The sequence below is a fragment of the Toxotes jaculatrix genome, chromosome 11 (assembly GCF_017976425.1).
Source record: "Toxotes jaculatrix isolate fToxJac2 chromosome 11, fToxJac2.pri, whole genome shotgun sequence".
Taxonomy (NCBI): domain Eukaryota; kingdom Metazoa; phylum Chordata; class Actinopteri; family Toxotidae; genus Toxotes; species Toxotes jaculatrix.
The window spans coordinates 23,157,209-23,177,424 of NC_054404.1; the positions used below are offsets into that span (position 1 = coordinate 23,157,209).

At 43.6% G+C, this 20,216-nt stretch overlaps 1 protein-coding gene across 1 annotated transcript in view; it reads left to right on the forward strand.

The window, feature by feature from the left end:
• The first annotated feature begins 2,760 nt into the window (after nucleotides 1–2,760).
• The window catches only part of ndst2a (N-deacetylase/N-sulfotransferase (heparan glucosaminyl) 2a), a 30,490-nt gene continuing 13,034 nt past the window's right edge, over nucleotides 2,761–20,216 (forward strand). Inside the window, exons 1-2 of the mRNA XM_041049740.1 lie at nucleotides 2,761–2,891; nucleotides 16,392–16,449. The gene's annotated coding sequence lies outside the window, so the exon portion shown is untranslated. The remainder of the gene's footprint in view (nucleotides 2,892–16,391; nucleotides 16,450–20,216) is intronic.

The window sequence follows — 20,216 nt, forward strand, 5'->3', positions numbered from 1 at the left end:
TAACGTGGCAAAAGTCAACAGACATGAAAAATGTGCACAAACTTCAGATGCACATATGCTCAGAAATAAAATGTGTTTATTTATCAATATACAGTAAATAAGGCAAGTGAAATGAAAATGTAAATGATATTTACATGTGCTTCTATAGCTTATTTCTAAGATATGAGACAGATACAGGTGTAGGAAAGCCAGATCTTTTCCCTCCTCACAGTCTCCTGTTTGATCATGTTTCAGTGGTATTGACAGGACATTATATAACAAACTGTGACACCTAAAAAAAAAAAACAGCATGTTGTGTTTAGTTGTTAATGTTTAATGATTTTGAGCCACGTCTGGGCTGGTGTGAGACACAGGCAGTTACAGCTGGGACAGGAGTCAGAAAACAGCTGTCTAATTGGAGCCTGTGAGCTGGACACATTTTCCGTTTGCCAGCCCACATCCTCAGCACAGATCGTGTTCGCATTCTTTGCTGCTGGTGAAGTGGATGCACTGAGAAAACTGCTGAAAGTGGTTATTAATAATGCAAACGTAATCATTAGTGTCTGCTTTAATTAAATATTATACTCACAGTACAGATTATCCAAGTTCAAACCTTTCGGTGCATAGTGTGTTCCACGTTCTCCACGAGCGAAGTGCGTGTGGATGGGGACCAATGAATGTTCTGTAGCTTATCAGTAAATGGCTGGCCACGCAGCCCGGTGCCTCAGCTGTCCGTGTGTACACAAATGATTCAGACAGGCAGGTGTCGCGTTTAACACCACACCTGCACGAATCCTGTGGTCACGTCAACAACCACAGAACATGTCACCTCCCATCATCCTCTGGGCCCACAGGACAGTTCCTGGACATTTGTGGATATATATCAATTTATATATACTGTGTATATATATATATATATATATATATATATATATATATATATATATATATATATGGGGTGGGGTTTCTGTCTGTGCCTGCACAGGAGCTGATGGATGCTGACATTACTTCTTGAATCCAGGCTGTGAGAATCTGTCAGGTTTCTCTGAGCGGTTCGATTCTGTTCCACTCACCGGGGACCAGTGAGAACGAGGGGGAAGTCAAATCACATCAGAGGACGTGATTTGAGGGCTATTCACCTCAGACAGCTGCTGCAGGAAGATCCAAGACTTCACTGAGGACTGTGCAGACACTGTGCTGCCTCAGCATATTTGCCTCTACACACACTATTAACTAGATGGACTACCTGAACTACCTGAGTGGAATCAGGAGGCTAAGGTGTGTGTGCATTAAGCACAGAGAAAGTGGAGAGACTCAGCGGTCTTGGCTCAAAACATCAGTTTAGAATAACGTAACCCTGTTAAACTAGAAATTGTATGGATTGTAAACTGTACGTGACATAAAGTTTATTCATTACGTTTTAATTTAAAAGCCTCTCCATCATCAGATGTCCTTCTGCGTCAGCTCATGGATGCCGGGTGATTAAACCCAGAATAAATCAGAGTATCAAAGCTGCGACTGTGACCTGCTGATCACTGACCTGTTGGCTCCCAGCCCCCAAAAAATCATTAAATATTCTGACTTTTTAGTCCTTGATATGAGAATGCATCCCTCATGTTTTGTTGTCCCCTCCCTTCCCGTTAAACACCCATGTCTTTCACCTCCCCACACAGGCAGATGTCTTGATTTGAACTGTGGGTTGCTGCAGATCCAGGGGGGCACTCAGGTACAAATAATGGATGAAGGAAGCAGGAAGGATAATGATATCAACAGGGACCACCAGAAGCATCATACCGGAACTCTCTGACCCGGCTGGACTGCCCAGAAACCTCAAGTCACAAGGAGTCAGCACCTAACACAAACCTGTCAACACCAACGCATAGAATACAAAGAAAAGATAGAATATAAAAGTATGGAAGAATAAAAATATAAAGTTTAAGAATGAATCATATTTTCTTGGTATCAGCTGGTAAACAAAATGCTTACATACCTCGTGTTTTTACATAGAGCTCGATATATGATTTAGTAACATCAGGTTTTTAAGACTGATTCAAGGCAGCAAAGCATCTGATGTATGATATTTTGTTACCTACAAATTTAGAGAGGAACAACAAACCCATTCAGAAAATATACGAGGTGTGTGAATTCCGTGGAGTTTGTAATATTGGCACAGACACAAGGCTGCATTTGTTTTATGAATGTCTTTACGCAAAAGAATGTTGGACTGATGTGGAACATGCATTCGATAGATTTGTTGGGAGGGAAAAAATGACCAATCCTCAGAGAAGAGGTCAAAGGTCAACAGAGGGTCCAGAGACCAGGTCTGAACCGAGTCTGAGGTTACCATCTTCATCCACACACACAACCGCCTGTTACCATGTGACCAGCATTTTAATACTTAGGTCATGTGATGACACCTGAGCCTGAGTTTGATTTGCTGATGAAGACAATGAGATTTGGTTGAAAGTTCAGACAAATCTATCAAGTGGAACCCGAGTAAAGATTATTCACTCAGGTTGTAACCCAGTCTTTCTGTTATAAACGTGTAGCTGAGACACACACACACACCATTGCGGTAACTGTGGGTTCAGGGGTGATTCGTCAGTAATAAGAGCAACATTACCACTGACACAGTTTCACTCTTTACTCTGTTCCGAGTAGCAGACAATGCTCTGTCCTCCTTTGGACTTTAGTCTGTGAAAACAAACTTTAGACACATCATGTTGGGGGTTACGTTTTAAACCCCCCTCTCCCCCCCGGTATGCCAGACTTGGTTGAGTCCAGGGCTCCAGCAGAACCAAGATGGCGGAGTGAGCAGCGACGCGCTGAAGTTGACTTTTAACTCCATACGTTTGAGACTTGTTGTGCTCCCTTCCTCTGCTCGGACCGCTGCCCACTGAGAACCAGCACCGGTGAGTCTGAAATCACCGACAGAGCCCACATGTCGTGACACCGTCTCAGAGCTAAAGCTGCTCCTCAGAGTATCTGTGGTAGCCCCCAGCAGCTAGCTGTAGCGCTCTCTCAGTGGTTAGGGGACTGGCGTCTGTACTGGGGATCATGGTACGGATTTGCAAGCACCGCGGGGGTAACAGAACGCGGAAAAGAGAAGACTGAGGTCGCGGGTCTGTTCCCAGGTACAGGTACAGGTTAGACCACCACCCTGAGCCCCTGAAAGCTGGCTTTAGCTATGCTAACATTATCGACAGTCTGGTGAGACTGTTGCTTCACAGCTAGCTTAGCATGTTAGCTGCAGCCCACGGCGGGCTGCTGGCTATAGACATAAAGTTTCCCCAGTTTCTTTTATGCTGCCGTTCAGGCCTTCTTCTTCTTCTTCTTTTTTCTTCGTGTAATGGCACCTTGGTATGATGAGTGTGTTTAATTTGTGCAACCGCTTGTATTCACCAGTGGAGTGGTAAATCTGAGGCAGTGTTTTGATACACTGCGTTACTCAGACTGGGGGCTGTGTCGGTAAGCAGCCGGCCGGGCTGCGCGCTGGATGCTGTGGCCGCTGGCTGCTCGCTGCAGTCCCGGCTTCAAACAGTTACACTGCTGATCCAAAACACAAAGCGTCTTCCAAGCCTTCGCTTGAGGCTCTGACTGCTGGAGCTAAAAAACAATCTCTATTGTCTGACTTTTTTTTGTTTTACAACTCCGCAGTGTTGTTTAGTGAAGAAACCAGGCACTGAACGAAGTCAGTCAGTGATGTGGTGTGTGAGGATTACACTGAATTACAGTGAAATAACTGAAAAGTGATTTGTTGAATGGAGCCTGGTATAAGTGCTATCTGGATCATTCTCCACCTCCAGAACAGATGGTGTTTGATGCATGAGTGAAGTTATAGTTGTGTTACTGACTAATGATGAGTGGGGACAGAATTCAGACACTGTGTGTTTGACCAAATTCTTTGTTATGCTCACGTAACCTTTGACCAAGTATCCCTCTGTTTGACTGATCATTTTGTTCATTTCTTTCCCTGTATTCCAATGATCTTGGCTTGAGTTTGGGATTAGTCATGGTAACATGGAAATCTCTGCATATTGCTGTTTCTTATCCTCCCTAAACAAGCTCCAGGAAGGATTGTGTTCATGCTGCAGTCCAAACTAAGCTGAACACTTATGGTTTGTCTTTATAAGCCAGCCCTGCTTTGAAGCCAGAGTTGAATTTGGGTCAGACACTGTCCAACCTTGGTGAGCCAGTGTCTCAGTGAGGGATGGAAACTTCATTTGCTGACACTGAAACTTGAAGTTGTTAACTGGCCAGAGAGAAAGAAAGAGAGAGAGATAGAGAGAAACAAAAAAACAGGAAGAGAGAGAGAGAGAGAGAGAGAGAGAGCATGCATACGTGTGTGTGCACGTGAGTGCGAGTGCATGCATGGACTGAAAGAAAGAAGTGAAACTTAACATTATTTGTTTATGATGTGATATAATTGAATGGAACAACACAGCAGACTGACAGTGACTAGCAGAAATCAACCTTTCTGATTTCGAGCAGAGTGATGAATGGGTTCATTGTGGGCTGAATACTCATTCAGTAGTTCCTGTCATGTGCACATCTCCTGCACGAAAGGGAATAAAACCAATACAGCAGGGGAGCAGCGTACAGTCTGCCTATTCTGTTTCCACTCACTGCATTTGTTTCCCTGGATCACACTTTGACTCTCGGACATAGCAAGCGTCAGTGTGCACCAAAAGCCTCTGAATGTTGCTGTAAAGCAGTGTCTCATGACCTCTTGTTATATCCAGTCCCTCAGTCGCATGGTCAGGTGGCGGTCCTGATAGACAGCATAATACAGTTTACTTGCCAATAATCAAGACAGACGATTGAGTTTCGTTGCAGTGTAATATAACCCACTGTGCAGTGTTTTGGTGTCCGACCTGTGATCTGTTATTCAGACTGAGCTTCCAGATCAAATTTTGTTTTTTCACTGGTACCTTAAACGTGCACACACCAAATCAGCTGTTCGTGTGTGTTTTTGGTCTCAATGCATCAGTTTGCGTTACAGAATTGAGGGCCTCACTCTGTAAACCTGCATCTTTGAGTGAGCCTAGTTTTAAAGAACAACAAAAACTCTGAGTTCAATGGACAGAAGTTAACCAGGCTCAAAATCATCAGGAATCATCTACCACTCATGACTCTTGTACTAAATTTTGTGACCGTGTCGCCAGTAGCTGTTGAGATATCTCGCCCTTGACCAAAGTCTGTCGGCTCCTGTCATCGCACAGACGGACAACATCGCCGTGCGCAGAGCCCTCCCACCAGCAGGGAAAAACAAACACATTTAAATCAGCCTGCGCTGTTGCAGGAAGACTCAGCCATCAAGAGAGGAGGCCTGTGAGTCCATGTTTAGGAAACCTTGTCCTGGATCATTAGGCCCAACTAACATAACATAACAACAAACTCTCATGTAGGTCATCACCACCCTCTCCAGTTAGTGAGAAAGCAGACAAACTGTTTTTGAGTAATAAATTATGAACCACCCTTTTTTTTTTTTTTTTCATTCTAATGATCGGTTTTGTGGTAGAATTCAAATGATGAGTGAGGCTCTGAAGTGGCACATCCACAATGAGGTGGCTATAAAAAGCTGATTTCCCCTTTGTGACATTCCCCTCTCTGACGACTGCCTTGTTCATTTCTGTTCTTGAGTGGAGACCCAATTAGTGCTTAGCTGTAGGCCCCGGCCCACTTCTGTCCTGAGAGCATATTACTGATGTCTGAGATAACACTTTATAATTACGAGGAAGGCCCAGGGGTTCACAGGGAGATAGTGTTTGTGAATGAGGGCGAGGCTGTTAAAACCCTGCCCTGTGGTAAATGGAGCCGCCTGATTCCTCTGGTTACACTGTTAAATGTTATGGATTTTAAAGTGGCAATCTTGAAGATTTTCATTTAAATAAATGTCTGGTAAGTCACTATCTATTGCTGAATGAGGTAACACAATGGTGACTGGGCATATGGCCCACTGATGGAAAGAACTGCCATATTTAGATAAGTGCAGTGTCATGAACTGGATGTCTGAGGCGACATTCCTGGGGAAAAAAAGTGCTGTATTAAATTACTGCTAATGCAAACTGAACGTTTCTTACTGCAGCAGCTTCACATTAAAAGGATCTGACAGTCAAAACACAAGTTTACTTATTTATTGTGAAGTAGTCAGAGTAAATGCAGCGTGTTTGTCAGTTAGCTGAGCACCTTCTGCCGTCGTTCCTCAAAAGCTATAGATTTTTGTATTGATTGGCAGTCCTGATATCTTATACTGCCTTTCAGCAGTTCCTGTTCCTGTTGTCTTTCAAGTGGTATCTGATTTTTTTATTTTTTATTTTTAAACTGCACTGAAATAACTAGTATTTCTCACACTGCATCCAAGTTACAGACAAAGCACATTTGAACACCAGGAAAACAGCAACATGTTGTTGAGCTGCTGGCGTACGTCTTTGCACTACCACAAAACACAAAGCCCTTTGTGTCACAGGTTGCTATCTGCTGTATATTTGCTGTGTGTCTCTGCGTATTTGCTGTGTCTACAACACACTCGCTCTTCAGTTGGAATCAAAGTGCAACAGGAGCAGGGCACACATGGACACAAGCAAACATGAGCACCTGGCAAATACCGTGTAACCAAATACAACAGGCCTGATATTATGAATGCACCTTTATAAAGCTTACAATGTCCAGTTTTTGTGGAGACCAGGTGTTTAGTCAGGTCTTGCGATTTTGGAGACTGAAGTTTGTTGTGGTATATAGTACAGGGAAGTCATTTTGTTCTTTGTGTGCCCAACTTTTCTCAGTACGTTACAGTCGTCTGAGAACATAAATAGAAACTTGTGTCAGTGATAACACCTGTGTCACCTCAGTGGCTGAAGTGAAACAGTGAGCGGATCTGAGAGACAGAGATGTGGTTTTAAATGAATCCTCACTAGTGTGGACATGGTCTGAATGTGATAGACTGTGTCCCCTGGAGCAAAGAACAACTGAAGAAGTAGAAGAAGATCATTTGTTGACATTTTTGTGTGTTTGTGAAGCACAGTCAAACTGCTCTGTTGACTCTATTCACAAATAAGCAGTGGTATACAGAAGACTCACTCCAATGTCATGATAGCTTACACACTCACTGAGCGATTTTTAAGGAACACCTGTGTACCTGTTTATTCATGCAGTTATCCAATCAGCCAATCATGTGGCAGTGATGCAGTGTATGGAATCCTGCAGACACAGGCCAGGAGCATCAGTTAATGTTCACATCAGACATCTTTGTGACCATGGCATGATGGTTGGTGCCAGGCGGGCTGAGATTTATGCATCTCTGGATGAACAACTCATCCAACCTTGAGGAGGATGGACCACGTCAGGTTCCTGTCCTGTCAGCCACAAACAGAGACCCGAGGCTGCAGTGGACACAGGCTCACCAAAACTGGACAGATGAAGACTGGAAACCTGGACAGATGAATGTGGATTTCTGCTGAGGCTGCAGATGGTAGGCCAATCTGCCACCCACTGCTTCCACAGTGCAGCTATGTAGATAGAGAGCGTAGTTCTCCTTCATGAACTTTATTCCACATGTTGGTGGACAGACAGAGTGAAAAACGCTGTGATCAGCGTTAGCAAACAGAGCTACAGGCTTCTGAATGACTGGCCGAGAACAGCAAACAAACTTTCTACTTCATTTTACCTGTTACATCACAGGTCAAAGTTCAAAATGGCAGAAATAAGTGTACATTTAAAGTCACCAGCCTGAACTTCTGTGAGGAAACATTACAAGGCTCTGAGATCGTGCAGGAGCCAGAGGAGTCTGAATGTCACAGTGTGTCTGAGTATTGTTGCTGACCATGTTCATCCCTTCATGGCCACAGTTCACCATCTTCTAATGGCTACTTCCAGCAGGATAATGCTCCATGTCACAAAGCTAAAGTCGTCTCCAACTGGTTTCATGAATATGACACTGAGTTCAGAGGCCTCCACAGTCTCCAGCCCCGAATCCAGTAGAACACGATGTGGTAGATTCTGCTCCCTATCAACATGGAGCAGAACCTCAAAGGAAGGTTTCCAACATCTTTTGGAACCAGAGAAATCAGTGCCACAAAGGGCTGAGGCTGTGAGCAAAGGGAGGAACCAGCCAGTAATAGTGTGGTGTTCCTGATAGTGTTCTCAGCGAGTCTGTCTTCATACATTTCCAACACACTTCTGTATGACACACGCAGCCATCTGATCGAGACTTTAAGTGGTTTACCGTGGCTCTAAAGCTCTCAGTTTGACCTCATAGTTTTACTCCTGGTGGTTTTATACATGCCAGCGTGGATTTCTTTCAGAGATTTGCAGTGTTTCTCTGTTGGTGGTATCTTTATCAGTCTTTAGAAATGATAAAATACATTCTAAACACCACCTTTCTACTCACATGTGAGAGAAATCATGGCCCATGACCGTCTGACATCAGTAGCTTTGCAGCCATGAGTATTCATTTAAAACACTCATCAGGGAGCCACGTCAGAACGCTGGGCTCATCTGAAACAATGCACACACCTTTCAGTCAGTCAGAATGCAGGTTTCTGTGTTGGTATAGTCCAGTCACTGTTATTATTTTTAGGTGTATCTGTGTTAGAACCAGTAACCAGCAGGTTACTGACCCTGGTTCTACATCACAAATATTTCAAAGGTAACCGTGTTACAAAATGAGCTCAGTCTGTCTGAACACTGTGCGGTAACATGCAGGCGGTGTGTGTGTGTGTGTGTGTGTGTGTGTCTACAGAAACAGTGGTTTCAGGGCATTATTGGGGGTTTCTGTGGTAAGCGTGTACCTAGAGAGTGAACCAGGAAGGTGTGTTAGAGCATGTTCAGACAGGGCAGGTAAGGCTGTAATGAATACTTTGTGCAGGAAGCTTCGCTCAGCCTCGCTCATGCACCCTCTGCCCCCCGCCTGTGTGATTGTTCTGTGTTCCCTCGGGCTCACAGGGACTGGCTTTGGGAACGTGTTACAATTTAATGCCTCACTTCATAAAGATGCTTTTTTTTTAATGTTTGGAGGAATGTTTTTTTTTTTTTTTACTTCATCGAGCCAGTTCTCGGGTTTGCAAGGTTAAAGTATAGGGTATATTTGGAGCTTAAATTGTGTTTTCACTTGAAAATAATGAAGTGATTATCTTCAGCAGTGACCTCGGTCTCTGTTTTGTTCTCTGAATTTACAGAGGATTTCAGGAATTTGAGCAGGTACCCAAAGTTTCAGCTGCTCAGGCAGCAGGATATACCTAGATAGGCAATTTCCACTCATTTGTTGTGGTTGTAATTTTATTTTTTATTTGGCATAGGTTTCCAGCATTTTAATTACTGATTAATCTATTAAATAACGCTTTATTATGATCTTATACATAATGATTCTGCTTAGAAAGATCCTTTGTAAAACCAAAGGATTTTAAATATTGTCTAACTGTTGGTGAACATGGGTTAAATCTTAAACTCTGTCATAGTAATTGAATTAATTACTTTACAAAAAAAATTGATGGTCTGACTGTGGTACAGTCCAACTACAGTCACTATCTGTGCTCACACAGGAAGGAAGTTCATGTCAGCGTGTCACAATAACCTCATTAGTAGCATTTAGGTATTGTGAGCAAGAACCTGGGAGGTATAATACTGTGCTGATCTACTAGCAGAACATGCAACCCCAGCTTGATGTTGTATTTTTTTTTTCCAGCAGGGAGGTAGTGGAAGAGATGGGTTCATTTTTACCCCATTGTGACCCATATGGGTGAACATGCTACTCTGAGACATGCTAAGGCAGCAGTCGGCCTGTGTTCTGTCCGATCTTATTGATAATGTGACCTGTGCTTTTAATATCCACTGCTAATCAGTGTATTAATCTGGGATCTTATCTAAGCCAAACATTTAGTGTTTAAACTAATAATACGTTTTCTGCCATTTGACTAATTGATGATGAGACTTATTTTTATGTCCACCTCATTCATAGCAGTCTCTCAGTATAAACAGCACCACAAACTGCAGCCTCCACAGTGACCATCAGTATTTCAACAACACAAACTGAGCAGTACAGCCTGCATGTAGGAAGGGTTTACTGCAGGGCTGGTTTATTAGGCTGCATTTTATTGGTTTATGTAGATGAATCTAATAAAGTGGACACTGAGTGTATTAGGTTTGATGCCAAAGGCATCAACATAACCATCCCTCTCACTTTGACCACACACTGCACAGCAACACCTTTTAAGCATTTTTTTTTAATGCTGTGATAATTTTCTTTTCCTGTAATGATCTAGATAAATTCATAAGCAGATAAGTTTGGCATAATAATAATAATAATAATAATCATACTCGGTGTGCCTAGCTCAGCTCCATTTGATACTAGAATATTTCATAATGTCACACTGCGTTTTTAGCTAGAAGCAGCTGGAGCTCTGGAAGCAGAGAGAAAGTAGCAGTGAAGGATGCAGCGATCAGTTTCTCAGTCTTTGTTAACTTCAAACACAAACGCTGCACTCTGCAGACTTTGTACTAACAACAGAACAGCGTGTAAAATGCAGAGGAGGCATAAATAGTACATTTCTAATATAGCACAGTGTTTAACAGATTGTTGTTTGGCTGCCTACCCGTGTGTAAATAAATCATAGCACGGCCGCAAAGCATACCCCCACAGTGTGTGTGTGCGACGGTGGAGTGTGTTTGCGTGGTGCCTCGTCTTCCTCCCAGCACTGCAGAACAACACCAGCTCTTTCTGCCTTGTGAAGACATGACAAATACTGACGAACTGTTTTGTGATTTTTTTTTGGTTGAGGTGTGGATAGAGTTACTGGCTGTGACTGTTTCTTGGCACACATCTGCTGTGTGCAGTGATTTCAGTGATGACAAAAAAAAATTCTCATTTCAGACACGAGCAGACTGAGGTAAAGAGAGGACTGACACTTGACTGGGTTTATTTTTATCCCGATACTGAAACATTAAGATACGCCTCAGCCCTGATACTGATCTGTAGATTAGGCTCGGGACATGTCTAGAAACATAAAGCAGACCGCTGGACATTTCTGGCAGATACAGATGACATGTCCTCTCACTGGCCCGTCTGTGTAAACTGACAGATAATGGTGTTTAGAAGAGTAGTTGATGTGTACTTGTGTGGGCGTGCGTCTACTTAAGCCAAATCACTGGGTTGTGCTTGGTGGACGAACCTTTCCCACAAATATGGGACTTGTCAGGGTGAAGCCGTCCCTCTTTTCCCTGCTGGTAGACAGTCCCTCAAAGTAAGACCGAGGAGCACATAGTTATTATAAGCACCATGTGGCTGTCACTGTCACAGAGGGTGAAGTGAAGTGGTTTGCTAACGAACAGCGTGCAGTGTGTAGATGAGTGTTAATCAGTGCTGAGCTGGAGGGGAGCTGCTGAGGCGATGTGTTTCCCTGCAGGGCTGAGCTTGAACTGCAGGAGAGATTCTCTGTGCTCCAACTGAGACGTCAAAGTGAAGAGAGCGAAGGGGACAGAGGGGATGCACTGACGTCATGTTTTCACACGACGCCACAGAGCGCCAAAGACTCAGAGGGGACTGCTAGGCATAGCAGCGATGCAAGGACAGAAAAGCTAAAGACGATTGGCGTCAACAGCAGTCTATACGATGTCCTGATCAAACTTTTTTCCTGGGCCCTGATCCCAGTCTGAGTCCTTTAATATTGAGTATCTGCTGATACCGGGTCAGAACTGATACTTAGTGAAACGTCGATGAATGTGCATCTGAAGCTACTTGATCCAGACGCTGAAGGTCAAGATTCAAAACCTCAAAGCTTAAATTATTAATATGATACGAATGAAAATTTTATGTTTATGAATAAGAGAAAAGTAATAGCTGATCTATTACAGTCTGAGTTTTGAGCATTTGTGTATTTTGCCAACTCAGGTGTCAGAGCAGGGTTGATAACTAATGTGACCAAATCTTTTTATCTCATTCACACGTTCTGATTTTCACCTGCACAAAGAGCTAAACTCTTGCGTTGCTGAGCCGGTCTGTGGTAAAGCAGAGCAGCACTGCAGCGCGAGGAGGATGAGGTGGAAATAAAACACAGAGCTCAGTAAAAACAAGACTGGGTTTTGATCAGCTTTATTTTCAGCATCACTGTGCTTCAAACAACGTAGTGTGTATGCGGACAGGAAGTTACCAAAATGATTGGATTGGGGGTTTCAGAGTCTGTTAGATGATCTAAAACTCACTTCACTTCTGAAGTTTACTGAGGAGACTCCAGTCTACCTACACTGCTTCAGCTGGTACCCAGAAGCAACGAGGGGATTCCTGCCACTGGTGAAGAGATGCACCGTGAACGTAGCTTTGGCTAAACTGTTTGTGCAGGTGCATCAACATGAAGTGAGCTGGAAGCAATTCACGGCTATGTTAACTCACAGCTGTTATATTAAGCAATGGCAGCGACACAACTATAAAATCACAGGGACATATGCTTCCCCTTTATCTGTTTTGCTGTCTTAATAGCAGATAATGAAATGGAGACAAACTGGACGGGTTCAAACCGTGAGGAAACGTGGACAGTTCCCTGAATCATTGACTGGTCATTGATAAAGAAAACCCAGCCGTGATGGAACATTACTCACAGGGCATTGTTTTAGAGCAGTGGCGTAATGTTAATTTCATAAACCAAAACTGTGAAGAAGAAGATGAAGTAGAAAACAGGAAAAACAAATGTGGCAGCAGCAGTAAGATAAAAGAGGCTGATGGTTGTTTCAGTCTGGACAACAGTAGCTCCTCCCCTCTTCACCTCTCCCCCACTTCCTCTTTCCTCCTCGTCTCCCTCACCGTTTCCTTCCCTCTACCCTCCTTCAATTAACCCTTTACCCTTCCTCAATCTCCTTCAGCCCATGCTTCTCTCCCTCCTCTCCCCATTAATGGAGTGAGGTCATGGTGTTATATGAAGGCAGCTGGATTCCCTCGTGGTTCTTCAGGAAGTTTCACCTCTCACTCAAAAGGTGTCTTTTGGGTGAGACCCATGGGGGACTCCCATGTCTTTAACCTTGAGGTCACGCGTGAGTCGTTGACCCACCGAGCCGTCATGTGAGTCGTTAGGGTCTGATGGGTTAGGGCTAAGGTTTCGTCCATCACGTTAATATAAATTAAGATTGACAGAGTACTACGAACACCTCTCAGTGTGACCCAGTACAGTGCAGCAGCTCCACAAGTGACAGCATCCAAAAAGACTATTAAATGAACATCCTCTTAAACAGATTCAATGAAGACTGAACATTATAATCCCCGTGAAGTGAGGATTTATGGCGGGGCTGTTGTGTTGCACTGACCGACCGGCTGTGCGATTTGTGACCCTACAATTTATTTTTGTTTCCTCACCAACAGTTCACACAAGTACAAGTATGCACATGCACATTTCTGCACTAGTCTTTGTGGTGAACTTGTGAAAATGTGAACAACCTAGTGTTTCAGGTTGTGGCCAGGAAAGATCTACAAAAGGAAGTGTAGCTGACATCCCCATCTCACAGCCATCATACCCGGACAGTAAAGAAATCTAAATGTAAGGCAGAGTTCCTTCTGTGTCTTTGGGCTGAAATGGGATTTAGAAGGACAATTGGGTAAAAATTCACAAAATTACAGGTGGAAACACCACATCAGGCTGCAGTAATGAAAGGACCCCGTACTTTAAAGCACTCGGGCTGCCTAACAATTAATGGGGCTGTTGCACATCTCCTCAGGCTGGAGGAGGTGCTCCGCTGCTCCTCAGCCTCTTCATCATCTCCAGGAGAAAGCAAGAAAGAAACAACGGTAGAGAGGAAATCTGCACAAACATAAAGATGACGTCATAGTCCTGCACAGACCAGGACTGGGCCCCAAGACTGTTGTAATTTGAAGACACACTGCTAAACATTTAAGCTACTGGATAGTCCCATTTTCAGGTTGGAGTAAGGAATAAGACACAGATGTCCGGCCACCACAACTGACCAATAATTGGCCAAGACACCTGTCAATCAAACAAACAGCCCCAAACTTCCTTGTCATTAAGCTTTAGTATCAGATACAGTGATTCTTAAAACGCACACAAAACACACCATAACAGCACAAGCACAAAATAAAACATAAAATAAAAATATTCTTATGATTCTTACAGTTCTTTGTTTTCCCAGTACAGAGAAAATGCCCCCAGAAAACAAACAGCTTGGCCTAGTCATTTATTTTGGCCTTGCAGAAATTGTCTGTTTCCTCAGATTTCAATAGAATCTGATTTAAATGCAGCACAGAATTCTGGGAAGGCTCAGAGGACCTATAGTTTGGGTTTGTCAGTGGGTCTTTTTTATATGTGTGCGTGGGTGTGTATGTATGTGTGTGTGTGTGTGTGAGAGAGAGAGAGAGCGCATGGGGAGCTCATCCCTGCCCTCATTTAACCAGACACTGACAGGGAGCAGAGAGACGGACACAGAGGTTAAAATGAGGCGTCCCCGCTCTGAGGCCACATTTTCGTACGTAATAATCAGCTGAAATTCCATTATCGCAACAATAACTAATTTAATTTTCTTACTTAGCAGCCAATATCATGCCTCATTATTAAAAAGTGAGTGAGTGACGTGTCCCTTTATTATCATGAACATACACTCTGTACTTTATTTTGACTCAATCCCACACAAACTGCCCTGTTGCCCCAAATACTCATTAGAACACCAAATGTGGATTAATCCGCCGCTGGAAATAATCCCCAACAAATGCACTACTTCCCCCTGTTTGAGCATCGTGTTAGGGAGGTGGAGTAGAGAACTGTTGATTTCGGTGTTTTCATTTGTTGACAGTAACAGAAGTACAGAACATCACCAGTCTTGGGAAAACAACATAATGATCTAGACTTACAAACTTAAAACAGATAAAATAACACAATGGAGAGAACTTAGGTGAACAACAAAGACTGTGATGCCAAATCTAAGTAACAGTGAAGGAAAGAAAAGCTGTTAGCTTTGATAGAAGGGGCAGAAGAGGAAGCAGCTGGCCTGGGCTCAGAGCTAATGTAGACGCTGTACCCAGTCTGTAAAACACTGGATTTTCCTTCTTACTTGATGCAGCAAGTCATTCTTCAATCCAATTAAAATAACCTAGCTAGTTGGACGGAGCTATGCTGGAAATGGGGTGAGCTCATCAGACGACGTTTGTCAGTACGAAAGCTAAAGGTGTAAGCGGCCCCACCTTAACAGGTGCAACAAAGCTAGGAGTGTGAGGGGAAATGTCAGTCGAGCACCATCTGCAAACAACCACACGAGCTGGAGAAAAAAAAGGTCTAATCAGGCACAATAAGTGAAAGCACCTGTGCAGGGGTAACACGGGTGTGCAGAGCTTGGCATTAACATGCAGCTTGTGTCTGGATACCCAGTGTGGATAAAGAAAAACACATGCGAATGCAGGTGTAAACGCACACGGCGTGCACTGCAATCAGAATGCGACGGGACAGTCCAGAGCATATGTGCAGATGGTCTGGCTCGTGTTATGATCTCAGCCAGGCGTGAAACGCTGTCCATATGGTGAGTATGACCTTAAGAAAACTGAAAAGTCATCTTAAGTTTCTTCCTGCTAGAATGAGATGCCTGGTAACAGCTATAAGTAATGAGTTTAAAAATGAATCATGCCCGTCCATGCCATGGCTTCCCTCCATCTACAACGGGCCGTATGTTTGCTCCACCAGCTCACATAACTACTCTGAATGTGGAGAGGCAGCATTGAGAGCATCAGGGTGCTTGTTAATATGAGGTGCAAATGAAGGCGCTGGATTAGATGTGATTATCCAGACAGGTGGAAACAAGGCGAAGCATCGTCCTGGTTCAGTTGTCGGCACGAGAAAGAGCGGCATCTATCGTTGTTACATTAAGCACCCGGCAGAACAGCACTGTGTCACTTAACCTGGTTGGAAGTTTCAGTCTTGACAGTTACTGTTCTGACAAATGTAGCCCACGTTCATTTCAGTTAAAATCCTTGGCGTGTACTTGAAACGTTAACTTAAATGAAGGTGTAAAGCCACAAACAGCCTCTCGCTGACTCATTTTTCCTGTCTTTAGCACAGACCATCACAGCTGACATGCACAGTCTCTCCAGTGGTTTAACATGTTGTGGTATTCAGATGATTCAGATAATAAAATGGATGAATGTAAACGGCTTGGACAGACAGTAATCACTGTGTAAGGCAGCGGTGATGTGGAGGCTTTAACCTCAAAGAAGGTCTGAGCCGCACTCTCACTGCTAATGTTTGTATAATAAAACTGTTCTTTGAATGAAATTAATTGATAAATACTATTTCTGGCATTGTTTGTGAAACTATCATCACTCTGCTTTTATTACAGACAATATTTCACTCTGAAAACAGTTGTCTCCTGCTGCTTCCTCTGTGTTTTATAGCCTCTCACTCTGACTGATCTGTGTCTCCTCCTCTTCGTTTCAGATGTTTCCAGCTATGTGGAGCTGAAGGTCCCGTGACAGTGCAGGGAAAGCCAGTCCAAGTGAGTCAGCTCACTTTTCCTTTGACTTTAGACATCACTGAAGCGTCTCAGTCGTCTGAAATGTTTACTACTAACCGCAACATGGCAGAGGAGTTGAATTCTAAGTTGGATGGTGTTAAATATTTTAGTCACCTAATATTTTAGTGGTGTGAACAAAATATTAGCTGTCAACATAATGCTCACCAACACTATTTTAGTCCCCCCCCCCCCCCAAAAATGCTTCAGGCCTTCACATTCAGCACATTACCAGCCACGCAAGCAAATCCAGCAGGAGAAACGAGGTTTCTGATCCACTACTCTGATCAGAGAAACCAGGTTTCCTGTGTAGTGAAGGAATCACACAGCTGCAGAAAGCAGACTGTCACCTGATGGTATACGCTGATTGTTTCAGACAACTGCATCTGGAAGGTATTTTATATTTTCCTCTTTTTCTGTAGCAGAGACCACAGTCAATCAGTCAACAGACTCCTTAGCAGGTCTGTCATGTTGTGGCTACACTCAGACAATTAAACAAGTATGTCTGACATAAGAAAATAAAGCTGTGGACACTGTGGCGGGTGCAACAAGCAGTATGAGGTTTTATAAATGAAATAACCCGCCGCTTTTAACAGAAGAAAGCGTCGCAAAGCCACACAAAAAGCACAGCCATAGAAAGTGGTGCACGTCTCCCTGAAGGCGGAGGTTCTGCTGGACGATCCACCGCGAGCATGTAGCCAGACCTAGCGTGCACCTGTCACATAGCATGATGGGTGTGTTTGATTTGGGTCGCTGAGCATATTTGCCGGGTGGTGCATTAAATCATTGATTAATTAAGATAGATTCTTTTAGCTGTGCTGAGGTAATGCAGATCTCCTGCTGCCCCCTGGTCCAGGTGAGACCGCACCACTTAATGAGCATAAATGTTTAGACCATGTATGTTTTCCAGTGTGTCATGTGAGTGCAGAGTGAAACTTAATAATTAACGTGAGGATTTACTAGTTTATGATTTGTATGTGAGCTACCAACTATAGTTGTGAAGCTTGTTTGTTGAGTTTGCTAATTTTATCTTTTTAAACTCACTGTCACACTCAGGCCTGCAGATCCCTGAGGAGTCATACAGAGAACTGACAGTGAAATAACACAAGGCTTTAAATAAACTTCATGCTCACAGCTCACGTAAACCTGGCAAACAACATTTTACCTCTCTATCCTTGGTGACCATGCTCCATTAGTAGGTAATAGGTGTGAGATTATGATCAGATGCCATTTAATCGTAACCCTTTAACAAACCCACTTTTAAACAGACCTGACAGTGATTGGCTTCTTTTAGAATAACCTTTGAATGAAAAGTAAGTTAAAGGTTACTTTAATCGAGTTTCTCCTCCTCTGAACATTTTAAAAAAAGCACGTAGGGATGATTCACTTATTGTACAACCTCGTACTTGAGCCTGAGCGGTGTGCTCCTTCCATTGAAACCTGTAAACAGTTAGGTACCCCTGTGCTGCAGTCGTCCTTATAGATGCTTTATCTGTAAGACCTTGAAACTCTTCACCTGACCGCTGAATGAATTCCATTGTGTATTCGAGAGATTTATTTCTCTACTTGTATTTTTTTAACATTGTATGTGCTGTTGAGTCATTTTAATCCTGTTAGGGGTGCATGTGTGATTTACCCCTTACCCACTTCACTATTAATTACAAGTGTCACACTCTCTTTTGGATCTTACACCTACGTAGGTAGGTACCAGCCTTCCCACATGAACACTGCGTCCACAAACACAAATCCAGTAAAGGAGTTACTTGTCCTGTGGTGTGAGCTGCATGTGTGTGTGTGTGTGTGTGTGTGTGTGTGTGTGTGTGTGTGTGTGTGTGTGTGTGTGTGTGTGTGTGTGTGTGTGTGTGTGTGTGTGTGTGTGTGTGTGTGTATGTGTGTGTGTCCTCCTAAGCTATGATGAAACTTTGACCACAGGCAGAGGTGAAGCTGACCTGCTACAGAACATCTAATCAGCGTGACTGTGAAATATCCAAACCTGATGGGCAGATTACCACGATCACCTCTTGAACCCCTTGATGCCCCCCCCCCCCACCCCCCTGCAGGATCTGACAGCTTTTTGCTCAACACCACATTATGAACTTGGTACTACAGCTAATGACTCGGTCTCCATACACCTGTGTGGATGTTCATGTCCTCCATAGTGCTGGTTGTGCTGTTGCTGCTGTTCTTTGTAGATCTCAGAGGAAGTGTTCATCTCTACTCAGCGTTCCATTCAACAGCAGATGCTCATCATGACCACGGCCCCCCCCCCCCCAGCCTCCCACACTACATTTATCATCCACCGCCCCCCCCTTCCACCTCACCTTCAACCCATCAGTCTGTCTATGCCTGGCGTTTCATTATGCAGCGCTCGTAGGCCTCAGACAGGGAGTGGCTGTGTGTATGAAAATTTACTACTTGGTACCCTCGGTTGAGTTGAGATGCTACGCGACAGAGAATCATCTTCCACACAGAGGCTGGGCATAACAATAAGACCCAGTCTATTGTTACAGCTCTGCAGTAATTGCTACCTAAGTGAATGCTCCATTTTTTTGTGGGAATGTTAGATGTGTTGATTCCACTGTGTGATCATTTTGAGGCTGTAGACTGTCGCGACTTTAAGCTAAATTTCACACGGTTTACTTGTGTGTCCAGTGCACTTTGCCTCTTTATTTTTATTTCATAGTTTCCCATCGTTTCAGACAGATTTTCTTTTTTTCCCCTAAAAAATAAAAACTGTCCCGAAACGACTCAGTAAACACAAGGTGAACCGAGCATGATAGCTGTGTCCCGTATGTGTGTGTGTGTGTGTGTACTGAGGTAACAAGCAAGAGTGGCAGTAACGTACAATACATAAGGGAACCTGTGCGTTAGTATAGCCTTGTTTATGAATCATTGATGGAGCTCGGTGATAGCAGTGCAACTGTCCGCTGGGTTTGCTGTGTTGCTCACATCCTCAGCTTTGTATTTAACCAGGGCAGGTGGAGCTTAAGCATCAGGCAGAAGAAACCAGCATGAACTCCTCCTCTCCTGTTCTCAGGTTCAGCTTGTGAGACTCTCGTTGTCATCACTGTAGAATAAATGTTATTTTCTGCTTCATTAAGTATGGGAGGTAAAATCCTGGAGACAGCATGTATGCAGTACGCCCTGCAGCTTTAGAGTATTCATGTGAGGGTGTAAAGTCAGAGCTGTGTGCTTGTGTGGAACAAAGTGTGTACGCCAGCTCAAACACATGAGCACGGTCACAATGCGAAGATCCAAGTGCTGGCAAGTTGCATATACACACACACACACACACACACACACTACACACCCCTGACTCCATTCATCCTCCAGCGCTGTCACACACCAGTTCATTCACTGAATTCATCCATTACAATAGTTTGTCCTTGACCTGTCAGGGTGTCCCTACTAACTACGGCCAGACCGATCAGTCAGCCAGGCTGAACAGACGGAAAAACATAAATACATATTGTTATAATATGTTGTTGATTTATTTTTGTTTAGGAGGCGTTTACTGAATGAATTGTCAGATTAACTGCAAGCAAACTTTTGCTAACATGTCTGAGGGTGAAGGTGGCCCTGTGACTTTTCCTCCAGTTGAACTGTGGCCAGAAGAATTCAAAAACAATCATGTTAATCTTTCCATCCGACACTGTGCTGTTATGGGAGATAATAAACTTGGCAGCTACTTATGGCCACTGAAACAGCTGAAGAGTTGGTTTCATTTCTTTTCCTATAACAGTTCACTTGCA